We start from the raw sequence: 10,850 nt of genomic DNA, 5'->3' as shown, positions 1-10,850 counted from the left end.
GCGCCTTCTTTTTCTAAGGCTCCTGCATTCGAGTCTGAAACCAGAAACGCGAGTGGCTTGCGGAGCAGGAATGCCGCGGCCGTGCCGCCAAGTTCGGAGGGAGAAGAAGCAGGTGGTGGACGGCAGAGCCCTGTTTCTAGAACTCCGGACGGATTGTTGAGAAGTTTGTGGAAGAGAAGGCCGCGTTTCTTATTCAGAACGTCTGTCTGCTTTGCTTTGCGTTAAAGAATCTGCACCGTAGTTGATGCAACTGAAGTTTATGTAACAAGTTTATATTAACTCCTACCCGGCTGAGGAAGGTCAGTGACACACGAAGTGTAAACTGCAAACCGTATATTGGCTCCAGAAAGGTTTTGGCGCTAGCGCATTTTTTAAAAAGGATGGGTTTCCTAGTCAAACGTAAACTTCTGTACTAGTTTTCTCACGTAAACGAGGCAGGAAGTAGCCCGAGTAGAACGATCGTGCCACCACCGAAGGGATGCTTGCCGCCTGCGAGCCCAGACGCTTCAGCCTGTTTGGGAAGAGTAGGCTGAGCGGAGCTCTTTGTAATTTTTAAGGTTTTATTAATATGAATTGCGAATTTAGTAAGGATTTGTGGCTACAAGTTAAGCCAAATTACTGATTTAGTAGAAAAGTTAAAGACTAAAGACCGAAGAAAGGAAAGTAAACAGACTTTAACTATTAAAGCTTGGTTGCTGCTGCTTCGTGTTTAACCACACTTTTCCAAATAATGTTGCATATCAGAACGATTCATGGTTTCTGAAAGGAATTATATGCATCCACCTTACTCCTCCGTCTGTCCACCCATCCCGTTTTCTTTTTGGGTTTACTCCAAACATTTTTTTTTTTTTTGAGACGAAGTCTGTTCTGTTGCCCAGGCCAGGGTGCAGTGGCGCGATCTCCACTCAGTGCAACCTCCAGCTCCCAGGTTTAAGCGATTCTCCTGCTTCAGCCTCCTCAGTAGCTGGGATTATGGCTGCTCGCCACCACGCCCGACTAATTTTTGTATTTTTAGTAGAGATGGGGTTTCACCGTGTTGGCTAGGCTGGTCTCGAACTTCTGACCTAAAGTGATCCGCCTGCCTCGGCCTCCCAAAGTGCTGGGATTACAGGCGTGAGCTACCGCGCCCGGCCGACTGCAGACTTGTTTCCACTTCTGAGAGCCTTAAGCTCCTTTGAAGTTGGTTCTTTCACATTTCTTTCTGCCTTCTGTGATAAAGGGATGAATATTTTTTATGCACACTTTAATGAGCTGTGGGTGTTTATGGATTATTCTGAATGTGAAATTTGGGAAGTAAGTTGCCTTAAATTGGTAGATTTGGAGACTTGACAGGAAATGGGAGAACAAAAGGGTTGAGAACCTTTGAAAAATGCCTAACTAGGCTTAGTCTGTACTGTGGAACATGAGAAAGTTGGGAATTTCAGAGGGCAAAGCTCTTAAAGAATTTGAAATGAGTTCAACACTCTCTTCAAAGCATCAGTGTTTTAAAATTTATTTTTTTCTGGATATGAAAGTGTTAGGTTTGGGAAGTAATTCGTAGGACAGGTTTTCCGAAACACTAGGTGGTGAGTATTGTTGAATATTGTGAAGACTGAAATAAGGATATGGTATTACAGTGTGATACCTGTAACTGAGTGGCATACATTAGCTTTCAGTTTTAAGCGAGTCCGTAATTCCCTTCTATTAACTGATTTGGACAGTTTCAAACGAACAGTGGTACCCATCACCTTCATCAGTTTTCCACCTAGATAACCCAAATCCACGTCTGAGGTGGGGGTGGGATGGTCTGTTTGAACTTTTTTTTTTTTTTTTGAGACGGAGTGTTGCTCTGTTGCCCAGGCTCTAATGCAGTGGCGCGATCTCTGCAAGTTCACGCCATTCTCATGCCCCAGCCTTCCGAGTAGATGGGATTACAGGCGCCCGCCACCATACCCGGCTGATTTTTTTGTAGTTTTTAGTAGAGACGGGGTTTCACCATGTTAGCCGGGATGGTGTTGATCTCCTGACCTCGTGATCCGCCCGCCTCGGCCTCCCAAAGTGCTGGGATTACAGGCGTGAGCCACCGCGGCTGGCCCTTTTTTTTATTTTTTATTTTTATTTTTTTTTGAGATGGAGTTTCACTCTTGCCCGTGATGGAGTACAATGGCGCCATCTTGGCTCACTGCAATTTCGCCTCCCAGGTTCAAGCGATTCTCCTGCCTCAGCCTCCGGAGTAGCTGGGATTACAGGCATGCGCCACCACGCCCAGCTAATTTTTTGTATTTTTATTAGAGATGGGGGTTTCACCATGTTGTTAGCCTGGTCTCGAACTCCTGACCTCAGATGATCCACCTGCCCTGGCCTCCCAAAGCGCTGGATTACAGGCATGAGCCCCCTCGTCCGGCCGTCACTGTTAAGAGTATTTAACAAGAGGGCACTTCAAAACTTGGGCAGGTATTTTTAGTCATCCTGAACATGTCGCTGTGTACTGAGTGTCACCGCGGGACCGAACAGACACTTTATTGTCTGTCGTCTGCCGTAAAGGTCAGCTTCTATATTAATGCTTACGGATATGTGTTGAGGAATAAGGTAATCAGCCTTTGTGTTTGTGAGTTGATGATTTGACAGGATTTTACTTAATTTTACTTGCATCGAGGTTACACAGTGGATTAACAGGGTTTTGAGAAACGTTTTAAAACTTTTCTAGGTAATGATTCTGTTCAAAATCTGGTTTGGTTAAATTTGTCCAGGACCCCACCTGGTGGTGAGAGGCGGGTAACTGCAGGCTCATTAGCAAGTAAATAGGATCAGTGGCAGGATTTAGCAAATGGTGTAGTTCCAGCATAGAATTTGAAAATATGAAATTCAAAAAAATGAGGTTAATGAGAAGAAAAGCAAAGTTGATGAAAACAAGAATATGTTAGAAATGATGATGTAGGAATGGAAAAATGACAACGCCTACCTGGAGAAAATGACTTCCTGGATAAGGCAACTAGTAAAAATGTGATGTGTTTTGTATTGATATTAATGAGGTGTTTTGTCAAACAAAATCGTTTATGTTTTTGTATGGACGCAAATCACTGTTGACTTGTTTCATGTTCCTGGAGACATCCTACTTGAGAAGGAAGATTGATTTACTTGAGATGGAATCCTTGCTCTGTTGCCCAGGCTGGAGTGCAGTGGCATGGGCTTGGCTCACTGCACTCCCAGGTTCAAGCCATTCTCCTGCCTCAGCCTCAAGTAGCTGGGATTACTGGCGCGCGTCACCATGCCTGGCTACTTTTTGTATTTTTAGTAGAGATGGTTTTACCATGTTGGCCAGGCTGGTCTCAAACTCCTGACCTCAGGTGATCCCCCCGCCTCGGCCTCCTAAAGTGCTGGGATTACAGGTGTGACCCACCGCACCTGGCTTTTTTTTTTTTTAGTGCAGCTGGAATTGCCCTGTGTGCCCACGCTGGTATCGAACTCCTGGCCTCAAGTGATTCTTCCACCCTGGCCTGCCAAAGTGCTAGAATTACAAGTGTGAGCCAGGTGACTGGCCAGATTTTAGAATTTTTTTTTTTTTTTTTTTGAGATGGAATCTCACTCTGTTGCCCAGGCTGGATGCAGTGGCGCCATCTCGGCTCACTGCAACCTCTGCTGCATGGGTTCAAGCAATTCTCCTGCCTCAGCCTCCTGAGTAGCAGGGATTACAGGCACCTGCCACCGTGCCTGGCTGATTTTTTTATTTTTAGTAGAGACGGAGTTTCACCATCTTGGCCAGGCCGGTCTTGAACTCCTGACCTCGTGATCCACCCGCCTCGGTCTCCCAAAGTGCTGGGATTACAGGCGTGAGCCACCGCACCAGGCCAGATTTTAGAATTCTTAAGCTCTGTTGCAAAATAACGTGTCTTTGGAAGGGTGATTTAGTTACACTACATATGATTTTGCCCTCTCTGATATTTTTCTACCTTTTGCCACCAAAGGCTAAGTGTGTTTTATATTTGTGTTGTGCGTATACATATGTGCGTGCTCTAGTTGGTATGCTTATGAACTGTGTACCAATACTTATCCCTCTCTGCCACCTTGAGATGGCATATACCACTTGGGTGGGCTTTGAATCTGAAGTTATTTGTGCTTACAGGAATGTCCAGGACACAGTGCTCAGAAAATATTGATTGAATTAGATTCTTTCTGGTTTGTCTGTGTCCTGATGACCTTCCTGTGATTAATAATGGAATCCAGAATTCAAGAAAGTTGGAAAAAGTAAGTTTCAGCAGCATTTAAGAGACTGAGTACTTACCCAGGGTTGCTTTTTTTTTTTTTTTTTTTTTTTGAGACAGAGCCTTGCTCTGTCACCCAGACTGGAGTGCAGTGGTGCGATCTTGGCTCACTGCAACCTCCGCCTCCTGGGTACCTCAGCCTCCCAAGTAGCTGGTACTACAGGTGCCTGCCACCACGCCCGGCTAATTTTTTGTATTTTTAGTAGAGATGGGGTTTCACCATGTTAGCCAGGATGGTCTCGATCTCTTGACCTCGTGATCTGCCCGTCTCAGCCTCCCAAAGTGCTGGGATTACAGGTGTGAGCCACCGCGCCAGGCCTATTTTGATTTTTTTAATGAAAGGGAATTTAGTTAAGCTTGGAAGTATCTAATGGGTGATGAGTGCCAGTTGAAGGAATGGTCTCTGATCTTGAGTAGTGGGGAAATAACTTTCTGTGTTCGTTTCAGAAATATTTTAGGATATACTGGTTAAGAATGGAATAAGAAGGTGATGTGTGTGATAAGGAATGAGAATTCACTCCTGTGGGTTTTTTTTTCCCCCTGTCTGTACTGTTTTATTTTTGCTTTTTTCTGTTGTTTGAGACCCAGTCTAGGCTGGAGTGCAGCAGGATCTTGGCTCAGTGCAACCTCTGCCTCCCAGGCTCAAGCAATTCTTGTGCCTCAGCCTTCTTTCTGAGTAGCTAGGATTACAGATGTGCACCACCACACCCAGGTAGTTGTTTTTTTTTTTTTTTGGACAGAGTCTTGCTCTGTTGCTCAGGCAGGAGTGCAGTGGCACTGTCTTGGCTCGCTGCAACCTCTGCCCCTCAGGTTCAAGCAATTCGCCTGCCTCAGCCTGCTGAGTAGCTGGGACTACAGGCGTTTGCTACCATGCCTGCTAATTTTTGTATTTTTAGTAGAGAAGTGGGTTTGCCATGTTGGCCAGGCTGGTCTTGAACTCCTGACCTCAGATGATCTGTGCACCTCGGTCCCCCAAAGTGCTGGGATTACAGGCGTGAGCCGCCTCACCTGGCCTCAGATGAATTTAGAAACCACTAATTTTTTTTTTTTTTTTTTGAGATGGAGTCTTGCTTTGTTGCCCAGGCTGGAGTGCAGTGGTGCGATCTCGGCTCACTGCAAACTTTCCTGGGTTCAGGCAGTTCTCCTGCCTCACCTGGAACTACAGGCGGCACCACGCCCGACTGGATTTTGTATTTTTAGTAGAGTCGGGGTTTCACCATGTTGGCCATGCTGTTCTCCAACTCCTGACCTCAGGTGATCCACCTGCCTTGGCTTCCAAAAGTGCTGGGATTATATGCATGAGCTACGCACACCTAATCTTTATGTGACATGTTTTTTAAAAGTCCTAAACTTAGAGGTCATTAAATTTATTTGAGAAGGTTATTTTTGATTAATGGTGATTAGGCTAATTCTTTTGTGGTTCTAATAAAGAGATTTTTCGTTTTTTTTTGAACTTGATTTAGGTGTATTACTTTTGGAAATTGCAGAAATTAACAAAGCTAGTTTTCCTAAGAAATATTTTTTCTTAATTTCTTAATTGAAAAGTTTTCTATAGCTTCCTTAATAGACAGTAGGATCTAGTTACTAGAATATTAGAGAAGTTTCATAATTGCTATTAGAAATGTTAATTATGGGCTGGGCACAGTGGCTCACGCCTGTAATCCCAGTACTTTGGGAGGCCAAGGTGGTCGGATCACAAGGTCAGGAGTTTGAGACCAGCCTGGCTAGCATGGTGAAACCCCATCTGTCCTAAAACAATACAAAAATTGGCCGGGTATTGTGGCACACACCTATAGTCCCAGCTATTTGGGAGGCTGAGGCAGGAGAATCGCTTGAACCTGGGAAGTAGAGGTTGCAGTGAGCTGAGATTGCGCTGCTGTACTGCGACAGAGCGAGACTCCATCTCAAAAAAAAAAAAAGAAATGTTAATTTTGTAGTTAAAGAATGTGTTCCTACTCTACCCAAATTCTTTTCCAGCCTGAAGTGTTTTGTTTTTTATCTTTTATTTAAAAAATTTTTATTCTTTTTGTGACAGGGTCTTGCTGTGTTATGTAGGCTGGTGGGCATTGGTGCGTTCACGTCTCACTAGCATCGATCGCCTGTGCTCAAGTGATTTTCCTGCCTCAGCTGCCCCCAGTAGTTGGGACTACAGGTGCACACTACCACAACCTACTGAGTTTTTATGTTTTATAGAGACAAGGTTTTGCTGTGTTACTCAGCCTGGTCTTGAACTCCTGAGCTCAAATGATCCTCCTCCTGCTTCAGCCTCCCAAAGTGGTATGCTTACAGGCATGAGCTACTGTACCCAGCTGTGATTTCTTTTAAAATGCTACTTCACAGCACTGTCATTTTTGTTTTATCATTTTTAACTTTAAAGTTTTTATTTTATTTTTATTTATTTATTTTATTTTTTTAGATGACGTTTCGCCCTTGTTGCCCAGGCTAGAGTGCAATGGAGTGATCTCGGCTCACTGCAACCTCTGCCTTCCAGGTTCAAGTGATTCTCCTGGTCAGCCTCCCAAGTAACTGGGATTACAGGCACCCGCCACCACACCCGGCTAATTTTTGTATTTTTTGTAGAGATAGGGTTTCCTCATGTTGTCCAGACTGGTCTTGAACTCCTGACCTCAAGTGATCCACCCGCCTCAGCCTTCCAAAGTGCTGAGATTACAGGCGTGAGCCGCTGTGCCCGGCTTAAAAATTTTTATTTTACTTTTTGTATATTTTGTTTTTTTCCGAGACAGGGCCTTGCTCTCTCCCTTGTCCAAGTTAGAGTGCAGTGACAGGACATGGCTCACGGCATCCTTGGTCTCTTGCGCTCAAGTGATACTCCCTCTTCAGCCTCCTGCGTAGCTGGGAGTACAGGTGTGTGCCACCCCACTCAGCTAATTTTTTAAATCTTTTTGTAGAGATGGTGTCTTACTGTGTTGCCCAGGCTGGTCTCGAGCTCTTGGGCTCAGGTGATCCTCTGCACATTTCTAGGGTTGTCTAACTTGTGTCATTGCCGTCTAGAAGCTTTTTAGTGTGATGTACTCGCACTTGTCTGTTTTGGCTTTTGTTTCCTCTGCTTTTAGGGGGTCATATCCAGAAAAAGACTGCTGAGGGGCCAAATTTTACATTGTGTTTAATTTTAATGACTTCAGATTTAAATAGCTGCATTTGGAGTCTTTTGAGCAGCACCATTTTAAAAAGGTTTTTGCCAAGTGGGGTTCTAGTGGACACGTGCTTGTAGGGCTCTGATGTGAGTGATCTGCTGTAGAGATTACTTCCTTTGATGTAGTGTATTATTTTAAAATGCAGGTGATGCACTGGTTTCTCAGTGAGGGAAGCTGGTTTTTACTGGCTGAGCTGCGGTAGGGTGGAGGGCTGGAGTGCAGGCTCTCGCTGGGCAGGGAAGGCGGCTTGAGTGTGTCTTCCAGGCCTCCTGAGGGCCCATGTATTTCTGGTATCACCTGTTTTCTGTAATGTGCATTGAACATATGGGCCAGGAGAAGAGGGAAGTAGAGGAGATACCTGCAGTGCTGGGCAGGCCACAAGGATGCTGGGCCAACCTTAGGAGGGAGATGAAGGCCACTTAAAATGTTTTATTGCCACAAATGGTGTCTTTTAGGAAATAAATCCACGTGTTTTAACACTTAAATGGTATTAGGCTACTTCGGGCACACTGCCTATGGGGTAGCCCTGCTTTGCAAGGAGCAGTAAAAAAAAAAAAAAAAAAAAGTCATGTTAAAGATTCAACTTGTAGTTTCTCTGTGACTAGAGAAATAGTCCAAGTATGTATCAAATAATACTAATTGGTACCTAGTTGTGTATCTTGATTAGGCAACTTTTTGCTTAAAATTGTTTCGGAATGCAGTAGTATTTCTACAACTTCAGGCTGCTTTATCGTCTAATACACAGTTGGATGTTTTAATATATAGTTTTATCAGTTTTTTATTTAAACAGTGTTTTTGAGAGGTCTGAGGAAAAAAAAGTGTTACCAGAAATACTGACTTCTATAGGGAAATACTGATAGAAATGTATAGGTAGTCTTGAAGCTGTAAGGTTAATTAAAAAATGTGAATGCAGGTAACCTTGCATGGAGTTTGTCCAATTTTCAATTGTCTTACATCAGTGATTACTCTGAAGCAGTAAGGAGTGAATTAGCTTGCAGCGAACACTGGTGATTGTTGCAGCATCAGCACTTCAGCCAGCTCTGCAGGTTTCCTTGGAGATACACATGGAGCTTTCTTTCTAGACCTTCAGCTCTTTTCATTTTGTTGTTTCTGTAATGCGTGTTTGTCTTTATATTCCAAATTTGTTAGTCTTACTGGCATTTGATGAAAAATAAAAAGGTAATTTTGAGACTGAAGTACTGGTGGGAGAATGTCCCAAAGCCTTGAGCATTGAGATTGTGTACATTGACAGCATAGTGTCATGATAGAGGCTAGCATGAGTTCTGGAGCCAAACTTGGATTCTTACTGTTTTTAAAGGTGCGGTGTCTTCCGTGTGTTGCCCAGGTCGAGCTCAGACTCCTGGGCTGAAGCCATCCTCCTGCCTCAGCCTTCTGAGTCGCTGGGACTTCAGGTGCACATGACTGTGCTGGGGTCAGACTTGGATTTTGAACTTGCTGGAACATTGACATTTACTTAATTCCTTTGAGCCCCAGTTTCCTTACCTACAAACAGTAACTCACAAAATGGCTGTGATAGAATACGTACCTGTCACAATGCATGACACATGAGTCAGTAACACATTGTTGTCCCAGCTCCTTTCCCCCTTAATCGGCTAATAACTATGCCTCAGTGATTTAGTAAACTAATTTGAGCATCATGTGACTTGATTAGCATGTCATGTTTAAAATTACCTGTTGTCGTTTGGATTATAAGAAGTTTGTTTTTTTGAGATGGAGTCTTGCTCTGTCACCCTGGCTGGAGTGCAGTGGCATGACCTTGCCTTACTGCAACCTCCGCCTCCCGGGCTCAAGTGATTCTTTTGCCTCAGCCTCCTGAGTAGCTGGGATTATAGGCGCACACCACCATGCCCAGCTGATTTTTGTATTTTTAGTAGAGATGGTGTTATGTCATGTTGTTCAGGCTGGTCTTGAACTCTTGACCTCAGGTGATCCACCTACCTCAGCCTCCCAAAGTGTTGGGATTACAGGCATGAGCCACCGTGCCCAGCTTCATTTTATTTTTTTGAGATGGAGTCTCGCTCGGTGGCTCAGGTTGGAGTGCAGTGGCACGATCTTGGCTCACTGCGACCTCTGCCTCCTGGATTCAAGCGATTCCCCTGCCTCAGCCTCCTGAGTATCTGGGATTACAGGTGCCCACCACCTCGCCTGTCTAATTTTTTGTATTTTTAGTAGAGATGGGGTTTTGCCATGTTGGCCAGGCTGGTCTCCAACTCCTGACCTCAAGTGATCTGCCCGTCTTGGCCTCCCAAAGTGCTGGGATTACAGGCGTGAGCCACCGCGCCTAGGCTTATTTTTTAATATCGCTATATGTTAAATAGGAATGGAAGATTTCTGGCACCAGTTGTAGCGTTTGTGGATGTGCGTGGAACGCTGTTGGTGAAGTTTTCTTGCCGTGGAGAAGGACCCTAAACAGTTTCCTAAATAGCTCTCCTGTCTGCTGCTCGGTTTCATTCCTGCTGTCATTTCTGATTCCAGCACATCTCATTTGGAGCATCTTAGTAACCCTGCCGTCCCGTCATCACTCTCTTAAGTCCATCTCCCTTGTAGTTAGAAATTATCTTTCCAAATACTCTTGTTGACTTCACACCACTGCTTAATACTTCTACTTACAATGGAAAAGTCCTAATTCCTTAGTTCTAAAATTCTTCAGTTGCGCCTTGTTCTGTCTTGTCCTGACTCCCTCTCCTTCCCCCTCCCTCTTAGTCCCAGTCCCGGCACTCTCACACTGACGTTCCACCCTACTAACTTGCTGCATCACATATGGGCTGTGTGCTGTCGTTATTTTGCCTGAGCATACGCTGTTACTTGTGTGTGGAATACTGCTGCCTCTGTTCTCTGCCTGGGGAGCTTACTCTTGTTTTTCATTTCATCAGTAAAACGTCAGTGTTAATTTTTCCTTTCCTCATGGTCTCCATACCATCTCCCCAGCACTCTGTACATCTTTGTCTTTTCAAACTTTTTTTATTTTTTGTGTAGATGAGGCCTTGCTTACCTGGAATTCCTGGACTGAAGCAATCTTCCAGCCTTGGCCTCTCAATAGTGGTGGGATTACAGGTGTGAACCCCTGCAATGGCCGCGTGCATATTTGTCTTAATTGTAAATGACTGGTTTGTTTACCTGTCTGTCTTCCACTAAACTTGGTGACTTTTATTATTTCCAAAGCTAGTGTAGTGTGTGTTGTAAATAGTAAGTTTGTGTGATTAAATTCAGTCAGAATGACAGTATTCTTTTTAATATTAGGAAGGCTTTGATTGGTTGACTAATGGGGCCAGTCTCACTAAAATGAAGCAGTTGGGCAAGCTGTGACCCTCCCTTCCCTTGAGAGTGTCACCTGCCCAAAGGTAATGGGAAGGCAGGACAGTGACCCCAGGTTAAAAAAGACTAGGGGACTTAGCAGAGTTTTTTTTATTGCTTTTTTTTTTTTTTTTTTTTT

The 10,850-nt window shown here is 44.3% G+C and overlaps 1 protein-coding gene across 3 annotated transcripts in view; it reads left to right on the top strand.

Annotated features, from left to right (window-relative positions):
- Nucleotides 1–10,850, top strand: part of DNAJB6 (DnaJ heat shock protein family (Hsp40) member B6) — an 84,353-nt gene that overhangs the window by 989 nt on the left and 72,514 nt on the right. The gene's annotated exons all lie outside the window — the stretch shown is intronic.

Source organism: Rhinopithecus bieti, unplaced genomic scaffold (genome assembly GCF_001698545.2).
Source record: "Rhinopithecus bieti isolate Rb0 unplaced genomic scaffold, ASM169854v2 scaffold_50877, whole genome shotgun sequence".
Taxonomy (NCBI): Eukaryota; Metazoa; Chordata; class Mammalia; order Primates; family Cercopithecidae; genus Rhinopithecus; species Rhinopithecus bieti.
Note: the sequence above shows the minus strand (reverse complement) of the source record. Positions and strands in the feature narration are given on the sequence as shown.